At 41.2% G+C, this 12,234-nt stretch overlaps 1 protein-coding gene across 4 annotated transcripts in view; it reads right to left on the bottom strand.

Annotated features, from left to right (window-relative positions):
- Positions 1 to 12,234, bottom strand: part of LOC135705511 (anoctamin-5) — an 85,478-nt gene that overhangs the window by 8,105 nt on the left and 65,139 nt on the right. The window lies entirely within an intron of this gene.

The following is a 12,234-nucleotide window of genomic DNA, read 5'->3' as shown; positions in this document are numbered from 1 at the left end:
CTAGAAGATCCAAGTACTTCCCAGTAATTCTGGGAGTTTTTCAGAATTTTTATAGCTTCCCATAAGTTCCGAGAATTTCTCAGAAGATCTGAGATCTTCGCAAAAAAAAATCTGCGCATTTCCAACAAATTCCGAAAACTTCCCGAAAATTCGGAGAGTTCCATAAACTTTTCAGAAGATTCAAGAACTTCGAAGAAATTCCAAGAACTTCCCCAGAAAATGCGCGAGCTTCCCAAGAATTTCGCAAACTTCCCATCAGTTCCGAGAGTGTTCCAGAATTTCCGAATGCTTGCCAAAAGTTTGGAGAACCTCCTAGAACATTTGCGAATTTCCCACAAGATCCGAGAACTTACTAGCAATTCTAAGGACTTCCTAAAAAATTCCGAGAACTGCCCAGATTCTTACTAGATTTGTGCACTTCGAAGAGCATCCGAGAACTTCCCACAATTTCTGTGAGCTTCCCAAAAGTTCCTTTCAAGATCCTTGAATTTTCCAGAAATTCCGATACCTTTCAAACATACCGAGAATTTCCTAGAATACCAGCGAATTTCATTTATTTAGAGAGCTTCCTCAAGAACTTCGTAAAAAATTCCGAGAACTTCCCCAGAAGATGCCCGAGCTTCCCAAAAAATCGAAATCTTCCCATCATTTCCGAGAGTGTTCCAGAATTTCCGGAAGCTTGCCAAAAGTTTAGAGAACCTCTTAGAACACTGGCGAATTTCCCAGAAGATCCGAGAGCTTACTAGAAATACTAAGAAATTCCTAAAAATTCCGAGAACTGCCCCCCCCTCTTACTAGATTCGTGCACTTCGAAGAGCATTCGAGAACTTCCCACAATTTCTGTGAGCTTCCCAGAAGCTCCTCTCAAGATCTTTAAATTTTCCTGAAATTCCGAGACCATTTCAAACATTCCGAGAACTTCCCAGAATTTCACAGAAATTCCAATAACTTCTCAGAAGTTCAGGGAACTTTCCAGAAATTTTGGGAACTTTGCAGAAGAATTGTAATTTTTTTTTAAATCCCAAGAACTTCTCAGAAGTTCAAATCAGTTTACAATACAGTATCCGTTCGATTTTGACAACAAATGCAAAAATTTAGTGCTGCCAAAATCGAATGATTTTATTTTGAAATTTTACTTATGGTTTCGTTGATTTTGGACCATCTTTATGACATAGGCGTCTTATATCAAAAATTGTAATCGCAAGAAGCAAAAATACGATTTTTTTTTAATCCATTCCATTTTGGCACGGTGCTTAAATCGAACCTCGTGCCAAAACCGAACGAGTACTGTAATTCAAAGAACGTCCCAGAAATTTTGCAATATTAGACCCCCCCAGGAGTTTCGGAAATGACCCAGAATGTTAGATACTAGGAATTTCCGGGATCTTTCCACACTTTCTGAGTTCGTCCAAGAAGCTCCGAGAACTTCCCACTAGATCCGAGTACTTCTCAGAAATTGTGAGAGCTTCTCAGAAGTTAGAAGGTTTTCCCAGAATTGAAATTCAAACACTTCCTGGAAGATGCTAGAACTTCTCAGAAATTCCAGGACTTTCTAAGTTTCGAGAATTCGGGAAAAATTTCAAAGTTTTAGATATTGTTGGTAAGTTGTCAGAATATCTGGGAAGTTCTCGGAATATCTAGGAATTTTTGGGAAGTTCTTGGATTTTCTGTGAAATTCTCCAAACGGAATTTCTGGACGGTTCTTGAATCTTCTGGAAAGATTTAAAATTTAAATTTCTAAATTCCTGGAAAGACTTTCCTGACTTGTGCCCGCGGGCCTCGTCTAATTTGACATAGCATTTGCAATGCATAATTATACCAGCTTATGTTTTCCGGATACTCGTTATGAATCAGGTAAGACAGTGGATCTTTCCAGAAATGTAGACATTTAAATTTTAAATATTTCCAGAAGATCCGAGAACTTTCCAGAAATTTCGAGGATTTCGCAGAAAATACAAGAAACTTCTAAAAATTGCGGGATGATTCAAGAACTTTATCACATATCCTGAGAACTTACCAGAAATGTCTTGAACTTTCAAAAGTTTTCGGAATTATAAATTACCAATTATTTTCCAGAAGTATTCGAAGCTCTCTAGAAAACTCCATTTCTCGATGAACATTTCAAATCGTCCTATCTGCTTTGATCGATTTGTCTTTTCATAACCACTGCTATGCAAACAGATTTCGCGTTAATTCTACCACATAGTTTGATAAAAGAGGTTCTTATCTAGCGTCCAAAACGTCAAATACAACAGGGAAAGGTTTTGCAGCTGAGTTATTGACGAAAGAGAAAGTCAATGAAGATAATTGATCAATGCAGATAGGACCTTTTGAAATGCTTACCTACATTTAAGATCTTTGAAAATCTTGGTCGCATTTGAACACGTTAAGAGTTCCGTGAACGACCCTGAAGTTAACGGAAATTTCCACAGTAGTCTTCGTAACTTACCTCAAGTTTTCATAACATTCCTCAACTATACGGTACTTCCCTGAAGCTCACGGAACTTTTCTTATTTTTTCAAAAATTCTCTGAAGATCAAGGCAAGAAAAGAAACTCTCGAAACTCCGCTGATCATTTAAGAATAGTCAAGGTGTTCTCTGAACTTCCTTGAAAACCTAGGAATAGTTAAATAATTCTCGGACCGTCCCAGAAGTACTTCATACAAATTCGGAGAACTTCCTAGAAAATGATAAAACTTCAAAAAAAAAATTCGAAAATTTCTCGAAAATTCCGAGAAGTTATCCGGGAACTTCCCATAAATTTCGAGAACTTCACAGAAGATCAAACAACAACTTTCAGAAATTCGAAAAACTTCCTAGAAGGTCCTCCAGAGCTTTCCAGAATTTTCGAGAGCTTCCCATAAGTTCCGAGAGTCTGAGATCTTTCCAAAAACAAAATCTATGCATTTACAACAAATTCCGAAAGCTTCCCGAAAATTCTGAGAGCTTTCCAGAAGTTCCATAAACTTTTCAGAAGATTGAAGAACTCCGCAGAAATTCCGAGAATGTTCCCAGAAGATGCGAGAACTTCCCGTCAGTTTCAAGAGCTTTCCAGAAATTCCAACAACCTCTTTGAAGGTTTGCAAATTTCTCAGAAGATCTGAGAACTTCTCAGAAATTCAAAAAAAATAAGAGAACTTTCCATAAATTCCGGTAACTGCTCAGAAGTTCTGGAAACTGCACAAAAAATCCGGGAACTTCCCAGAAATTTCTAGAACTTCACAGAAGATCCAACAACTTCCCAGAAGATCTAGGTACTTCTCACAAATTCCATGTAGTACTAGATCGAGATCTTCTAGATCTCGGAACGTCCCAGAAATTCCTAGAGCTTTCCAAAAAAAATTATAAACAGAACTTCTCTGAAATTCTAAATACTTCCTAGAAGATCCAAGTACTTCCCAGAAATTCCGAGAACCTCTTAGAAGATTTGTGAATTTCCCACAATCTGAACATCTGAGAACTTCTCCAAAATTCCAAATATATTAGAGAACTTTTCAGAAGTATATATTAGAGAACTACTCAGAAGTTCTGGGAACTTACCAGAAATTTTTAGAACTTCTTAGAAGATCCAACAACTTCCCAGAAGTTCTGTGCACTTCTCACAAATTCCAAGTACTACTAGATCTAGATCTTCTAGATCTCGGAACGTCCCAGAAATTTCGACAGTTTCCCAGGAGACTCTAGAACTTCCTAGCAGATCCGAGAACTTCCCCAACAATTCAAGGATTTTCCAGAAGAACTTCTGAGAAAATCCAAAATTTCATAGAAGATCCAAGTACTTCCCAGCAATTCTTAGAGCTTTCCAGAATTTTCGAGAGCTACCCATAAATTCGGAGAATTTCTCAGAAGATAGGAGAACTTCAATAAAAAAAAATCCGTGCACTTACAACAAATCCCAACAAATTCTCAAAAATTCTGAAAGCTTTCCTGAAGTTCCATAAACTTTTCAGAAGATTCAAGAACTTCGCAGAAATTCCGAGAATTTTCGAAAGCTTGCCAGAAATATTGGAGGAACTTTCCAGAAGTTCCGGTAGCTACTCAGAAGTTCTGGGAACTGCACAGAAGTTCCGGGAACTTCCCATCAACTTCGAGAGCTTCACAGAAAACGTAACAACCTACCAGAAGTCTGTGTACTTTTCACAAATTCCAAGAACTACTAGATCTAGATCTTCTAGATCTCGAAACGTCCCAGAAATTCGGAGGGTTTCCCAAGAGACCCTCGAATGTCCTAGCAGATTCGATAACTTCCCAGAAATTCTTAGAACTTTCCGAAAAACTCTATAATCAGAACTTCTCTAAAAATATAAAAACTTCCTAGAAGATCCAAGTACTTCCCAGCAATTCTGAGAGCTTTCCAGAATTCCGAGAATTTCACAGAAGATCGGAGATCTTCCCAAAATAAAATCCGCGCATTTACAACCAATTCCGAAAATTACCAAAAAATTCGTAGAGCTTCCCAGAAGTTCCATAAACTTTTCAGAAGATTCAAGAACTTCTGAGAACTTCCCATCAGTTTCGAAAGCATTCCAGAATTTTCGAAAGATTACCAGACATTCCGACAACCTCTTAGAAGATTTGTGAATCTCGCAGGATATCGGAGAATTTCTCAAAAATTCCAAAAATATTTGTGAAGTTTCCAGAAGTTCCGGTAAAAACTCAGAACTTCTTGGAACTTCACATATATTTTTAGAATTTCTCAGAAGATCCAACAACTTCCCAGAAGTTCTATGTACTTCTCACAAATGCCAAGTACTACTAGATCTAGGTCTTCTAGATCTCGGAACGTCCCAGAAGTTCCTTAAGCTTCCCAGGAGACCCTCGAAATTCCTAGCAGATCTGAGAACTTCCCCAAAAATTCTAGGATTTCCCAGAAGATCCAAGTACTTCCCAGCAATGCTTAGAGCTTTCCAGAATTTTCGAGAGCTACCCATAAATTCAGAGAATTTCTCAGAAGATTCAAGAACTTCAATAAAAAAAAAATCGTGCACTTACAACAAATCCCGAAAACTTCCCAAAAATTCTGAAAGCTTTCCAGAAGATTCAATTACTTCTCCAGAAGATGGGAGAACATCCCATCAGTTCCGAGAGCTTTCCAGAATTTCCGAAAGCTTGCCAGAAATATTAGATAAGTTCTGTGTACTTTTCACACATTCCAAGAGCTACTAGATCTAGATCTTCTACATCTCGTATCGTCCCAGAGATTTCGAGAGTTTCCCAAGAGACCCTCGAGTTTCCTAGCAGATTCGATAACTTCACAAAAATTCCTAGAATTTGCCGAAAAACTCTATAATCAGAACTTCTCTGAAATTATAAAAACTTCCTAGAAGATCCAAGTACTTCCCAGCAATTCTGAGAGCTTTCTAGAATTCCGAAAATTTCTCAGAAGATTTGAGATCTACCCAAAAAAAAAAAACACGCATTTATAACAAATTCCGAAAATTACCCAAACATTCGGAGAGCTTCCCAGAAGTTCCATAAACTTTTCAGAAGATTCAGCAACTTCGCAGAAATTCCGAGAACTTCCCATCAGTTTCGAAAGCTTTCCAGAATTTTCGGAAGATTGCCAGAATATCCGAGAACCTCTTAGAAGATTTGCAAATTTCCCAGAATATCGAAGAATTTCTCAAAAATTCCAAAAATATTTGTGAAGTTTCCAGACGTTCCGGTAAAAACTCAGAACTTCTTGGAACTTCACATACATTTTTAGAACTTCTCAGAAGATCCAACAACTTCCCAGAAGTTTTATGTACTTCTCACAAATGCCAAGTACTACTAGATCTAGATCTTCTAGATCTCGGAACGTCCCAGAAATTCCTTAAGTTTCTCAGGAGACCCTCGAACTTTCTAGCAGAACCGATAACTTCCCAGAAATTCCTAGAACTCTTCTCTGAAATTATACAAACTCTCTAGAAGATCCAAGTATTTCCCAGCAATTCTGAGAGCTTTCCAGAATTCCGAGTATTTCTCAGAAGATCTGAAAAAATCCGCGCATTTACAACAAATTCCGAAAATTACCCAAAAATTCAAGAACTTCACCGAAATTCCGAGAACTTCCCATCAAATCCGAAAGTTTTCCAGAATTTCCGGAAGATTGCCAGAATATTCGAGAACCTCTTAGAAGATTTGCGAATTTCTCAGAATATCGGAGAACTTCTCCAAAATTCCAAAAATATTAGAGAACTTTCTAGAAGTTCCGGTAACTTCTCAGAAGTTATGGGAACTTCACATACGTTTTTAGAACTTCTCAGAAGATCCAACAACTTTCCAGAGGTTCTGTGACTTCTCACAAATGCCAAGTACTACTAGATCTAGATCTTCTAGATCTCGGAACGTCCCATAAATTCCGAAAGTTTCCCAGGAGACCCTTGAATTTCCTAGTAGATTCGATAACTTCCCAGAAATTCCTAGAATTTTCCAAAAAATCCTATAATCAGATCTTCTTTGAAATTTTAAGAAACTTTCTAGAAGATCCAAGTACTTCCCAGCAATTCTGAGAGCTTTCCAGAATTCCGAGAATTTATCAGAAGATCTGAGATCTTCCAAAAAAACATCCGCGCATTTAGTAAAAATTCCGAAAATTACCCACAAATTCGGAGAGCTTCCCAGAAGTTCCATAAACTTTTCAGAAGATTCAACAACTTCGCACAAATTCCGAGAACTTCCCATCAGTTCCGAAAGCTTTCCAGAATTTCCGGAAGATTTCCAGAAATTCCGAGAGCCTTTTAGAAGATTTGGGAATTTCCCAGAATATCGGAGAATTTCTCAAAAATTCCAAAAATATTAGAGCACTTTCTAGAAGTTCCGGTAACTACTCAGAAGTTCTGGAAATTTCACAAAAGTCTCGGGAACCCCCAGGAGACCCTCGAACTTTCTAGCAGATCCGATAACTTCCCAGAAACTCCAAGAACTTTCCAAAAAATCCTATCATCAGAACTTCTCTAGAAATTCTAAAAATTTTCCTAGAAGATCCAACTACTTCCCAGCAAATCTGAGGGCTTCCCAGAATTTTCGAAAGCTTTCCATAAGTTCCGAGCACTTCTCAGAAGATCTGAGAAAATCCCAAAAAAATCCGAACATTTCCAACAAATTTCGAAAACTTCCCAAAAATTCCGACAGCTTTCCAGAAGTTCCAAAAAATTTTCCAGAATATTCAAGAACTTCGCAGAAATTCCGGGAACATCCCCAGAAGATGCAAGAGCTTTCCAAAAATTTCAGTTCCGAGAGTGTTCCAGAATTTCCGAACGATTGTCAGAAATTTCGAAAACCTCTTAGAAGATTTGCAAATGTCCCAGAATATCTGAAAACATCTTAAAAATTCCAGAACTTTCCAGAAGTTCCCGTAACTACTCAGAAGTTCTGGGAACTGCACAGACTTACCATAATTTTCGAGAACTTCACAGAAGATCCAATAACTTCCCAGAAGTTCTGTGTATTTCTCTTAAATTCTTCTAGATCTCGGAACGTCCCGGTAATTCCGAGAGTTTCCCAGAAGACTCTCGAACTTCATAGCAGATCCGAAAACTTCCCCAAACATTCGAGTATTTCCCAGAAGATCTCAGAACTTCTCAGAACTTCCTAGCAAATCGGAGAGCTTTCCAGAATTTTCGAGAGCTTCCCATAAGTTCCGAGAATTTCTCAGAAGATCTGAGATCTTCCCAAAAAAATTCGTGCATTTCCAACTAATTCCGAAAACTTCCCAAAAATTCGGAGAGCTTTCCAGAAGTTCCATAAGAATTCAGAAGATTGAAGAAGTTCGTAGAAATTCCGAGAACTTCCCTAGAAGATGAGCGAGCTTTCGAAAAATTTCAGTTCCGAGAGTGTTCCAGAATTTCCGAACGATTGTCAGAAATTTCGAGAACCTCTTAGAAGTTTTGCAAATGTCCCAGAATATCCGAAAACTCTAGATAGAGCTGGAATTGAGGCCTAACAGCTTTTGTAAGCAATGACTTCTCTTGATGATTTCTTGAAATTAAATGCTTGACCACGCAAACCAACGTCTTCATCGCGTAGGGAAAGACTTTCCCTATCCGATGGTTATGTTGGTTTCCGTGGGCGTGCCTTGAATTCCTAGAAATCATCGATAGAAGTCATTGTTTACAAAAGCTGTTACGCCCTAATTCCAGATCTATCTAGAGCTTCTTAAAAATTCCAGAACTTTCCAGAAGTTCCGGTAACTACTCAGAAGTTCTGGGAACTGCACAGAAGTTCCGGGGACTTACCATAAATTTCGAGAACTCACAGAAGATCCGACAACTTCTCAGAAATTCTGTGTACTTCTCTTAAATTCCAAGTACTACTAGATCTAGATCTTCGGAACGTCCCGGTAATTCCGAGAGTTTCCCAGGAGACTCTAGAACTTCCTAGCAGATCCGAGAACTTCCCCAAACATTCGAGTATTTCCCAGAAGATCTCAGAACTTCTCAGAAATTCCAAAAAAATCCTAGAAGATCCAAGTACTTCCCAGCAGTTCTGAGAGTTTTTCAGAATTTTTGAGAGCTTCCCATAAGTTCCGAGAATTTCTCAGAAGATCTGAGATCTGCGCAAAAAAAATCTGAGCATTTCCAACAAATTCCGAAAACTTCCCGATAATTCGGAGAGTTCCATAAACTTTTCAGAAGATTCAAGAACTTCGAAGAAATTCCAAGAACATCCCCAGAAAATGCGCGAGCTTCCCAGAAAATTTCGAAAACTTCCCATCAGCTCCGAGAGTGTTGCGGAATTTCCGAAAGCTTTCCAAAAGTTTGGAGAACCTCTTAGAACAATTGCGAATTTCCCAAAAGATCCGAGAACTTACTAGAAATTCTGAGGACTTCCTAAAAAATTCCGAGAACTGCCCAGATTCTTACTAGATTCGTGCACTTCGAAGAGCATCCGAGAACTTCCCACAATTTCTGTGAGCTTTCCAGAAGTTCCTTGAATTTTCCAGAAATTCCCAGACCTTTTCAAACATTCCGATAATTTCCCAGAATACCGGCGAATTTAATTTATTTAGAGAGCTTCCCAGAAGTTCCATAAACTTTTCAGAGGATTCAAGAACTTCGTAAAAAATTCCGAGAACTTCCCCAGAAGATGCGCGAGCTTCCCAAAAAAATCGAAATCTTCCCATCATTTCCGAGAGTGTTCCAGAATTTCCGGAAGCTCGCCAAAAGGTTAGAGAACCTCTTAGAACATTTGCGAATTTCCCAGAAGATCCGAGAGCTTACTAGAAATACTGAGGACTTCCTAAAAATTCCGAGAACTAACCCCCCACCCCCCGCCCCCCCGTCAAGACGTGGTTAGGCTAGTGTGTCTACGGAGGTCAGTGTACTCAAGAACATCCAGAATACAGCTATCACATCTGTGAGTGTGGGGGAGAAGAGGCCTTTGACGAAGCCTTGAAGAAGTACTTTTCTTTTGAGGAGACCGGAATCAAACCAACGGGTGCGGTAATGTCTGAAAAGGACAAACGATGTGCCCGAATATTAGAAACTACTACTAAACGCGTCGGCGAGAGGTTTGAGTCGGGGCTGCTGTGGAAATATGATAACTTTGAATTTCCAGACAGTTACCCGATGGCGACTCCAGTGTCCCGATAGCAGAATGGCTAAGGATCCGTCGCTCAAGCAAAACATCTTGCGGCAGATTGACGAGTATAAGCAGAAGTATATGCGCACCGAGCGACAGCGGAGGAATTAGCAGAAACGGACCCTCGTCGTACATGGTATCTCCCCTCGGAGCGGTGACCAACCCGAGCAAGCCAGGGAAAGTTCGATTAATCTGGGACGCGTCCGCAAAATTGGATGGCATATCCTTAAGCTCGGTTCTACTAAAAGGACCCGACATGGCAACTCCACTGCAGAGGTGAAAGAGATGTTCCATCAAGTCCGTACGAGAAGTGCGGATCGTTCTGCACAAAGTTTCCTGTTCCGTGACGACCCATCGAAAGAATCTCAAGTGTTCCGTATGGACGTTGCTACATTTGGTGCGACGTGTTCACCAGCCATCGCACAGTACGTCAAGAACGCTAACGCAAGATCTTTCGAGAAGGAGTTACCACTATGTTGACACCGAGAATAAGGCGAAACAAGTTGCGTCTGAAGTCCGAGAGATTCACAAACTAGGAGAGTTCGAGATTCGGAATTGGCGTTCGAATAGCCCAACGGTCCTTCAGCATTTAGGGGAGAGTCAACAGCATCCGGTGTGAAGCAAATGTGCCTCGACGAAAAGGAGCTATCTGAACGCGTCCTGGGAATGCGTTGGATGACAAAGTACGATGAGTTATGTTTTTCAGCTACGATGCGTGGAGATGTCGCACCCATCATCGAGAACGACCACAAGCCAACAAAGAGACATATTCTTCGATGTGTGATGTCCCACTGGGATTCCTCGCCCCATATTTGGTCTTCGGCAAAGTACTCATTCAAAGCGCTTGGCGTTTAGGAATCGGCTGGGATGAGCAAGTAGACTTCGAGTTGTCAACGAAGATGGAGAAGAGGAAGTAGCGCTAGTTTCCGCAAAAACGAAGGTTGTTCCGCTTAAAACAATCACTATTCCGAGATTGGAGCTTCAGGCCTGCGTGCTGGGAACGCATCTTGCAAAATACATTATCGACGGCCATTCCTACTCGATCAAAAAGCGGGTATTTTGGAGCGACTCAAGTGCAGCCCTCAGTTGGATTGGTGCGGATCCTCGCAAGTACAGTCCCTATGTAGCGTACCGAGTGTCCGAAATATTGGAAGCGACCGACCGCACCGAGTGGCGCTGGGTAGCATCGAAAGATAATCCAGCTGACGAGGCTACGAAGTGGGGAGCCGGACCGTATTTCAATTCCAACAGCATCTGGTACAGCGGACCTGAATTTCTATACTTACCTGAGCGAGATTGGAAGATAGGAGAAGAAGAGCTACGAGCTTGTTACGTTCATCGGGAGATACATGTTCCCGAATGTATTGTGGACATCGACCGATTCTCGAAGTGGACGCATTTGCAACGCTTCATGACATACGTCCACCGTTTCATCAACAACTGTCGCAATGTTCGCCTTAACACCAAGGTTCTTACGAAGAAGGAGCTGGCAATGGCCGAAAACTCAATTTTCCGACTAGTTCAGTGGCATTCGTTTCCTAACGAGATTATCACCCTGTCTACAAATCGTTTCCTCCCGTCAGAGCAACAACGGCCGTTAGAGAAATCCAGCAGTATCTACCAGGTCACACCAATGCCGGATGAATTTGGAGTTCTACGCGGCAGCGCAATGTGCTTCAACTGATGCCTAATACCCCATCATCCTTCCGAGGAAACATCGACTGGTAGCGCTGCTGGTGGATCACTATCATCGTCAACTAAAGCATGGCAACAAAGGGACCACAGTCAATAAGATTCGTCAACGTTTTCATATTCCGAAGCTTCGCTCTTTCGTGAATTTCGTCACAGCTCGTTGAAATCTTTGCAAGATACGGAAAGCGCGACCGAGCATTCCACAGATGGTCCCACTTCCGCAAGCCAGATTATCACCATTCACCCGTCCATTCAGCTACGTTGGACTGGACTATTTTAGTCCCTTTCTTGTGAAAGTTGGGCGTAGTCAAGTGAAAAGGTGGATTGCGTTCATCACTTGTCTGACGATACGAGCCGTCCACCTGGAAATCGCGAACAACTTGACAACTGAATCCTGTGTAGCGTGCGTTCGTCGATTCGTGTGCCGTAGAGGATGTCCCGTTGAAATCCACCAACTTTCAAGGCGCGGATCGATTACTACGTGAGCAAATCAATACTAAGCTTGCGACTACGTTCACCAGTTCAACAACAGCTTGGCGATTCATTCCCCCCGGGTGCACCTCACCTCACATGGGCGGCGCCTGGGAGCGAATGGTCAGATCCGTGAAAACAGCGCTGACGGCAGCCTGTGACAATGAAACAGCAGGCCATTGACCTATCTTCCGCTGGACTCTGGGAAGCAGGAAGCAATCACCCCTAACCATTTCCTTCTAGGGAGCTCATCCGGCGTCAAGCAGTTCGAAGATAATAACGCACTCTTGAAGCGATCGTGGGCCATGATCCAAGAACGGCTGAACTCGTTTTGGAAGCGTTGGGTACGGGAGTACTTACCCACGCTAACTAGAAGAACGAAATGGTTTGGCTCGGAGAGGAATGTTGCAGCAGGGGACCTAGTAATAATCATAGATGACACCAGAAGGAACGGATGGACGCGTAGTCGCGTTCTGGAAGCCATAACTGCTGCGGATGGCAGAGTTC

This window comes from Ochlerotatus camptorhynchus, unplaced genomic scaffold (genome assembly GCF_037179485.1).
Source record: "Ochlerotatus camptorhynchus isolate MF236.1 unplaced genomic scaffold, CSIRO-AGI_Acam_v1.1 ptg000268l, whole genome shotgun sequence".
In the NCBI taxonomy this organism is placed as follows: Eukaryota; Metazoa; Arthropoda; class Insecta; order Diptera; family Culicidae; genus Ochlerotatus; species Ochlerotatus camptorhynchus.
The sequence above is the reverse complement of the archived record's forward strand: the minus strand, read 5'-3'. Positions and strand labels throughout refer to the sequence as shown.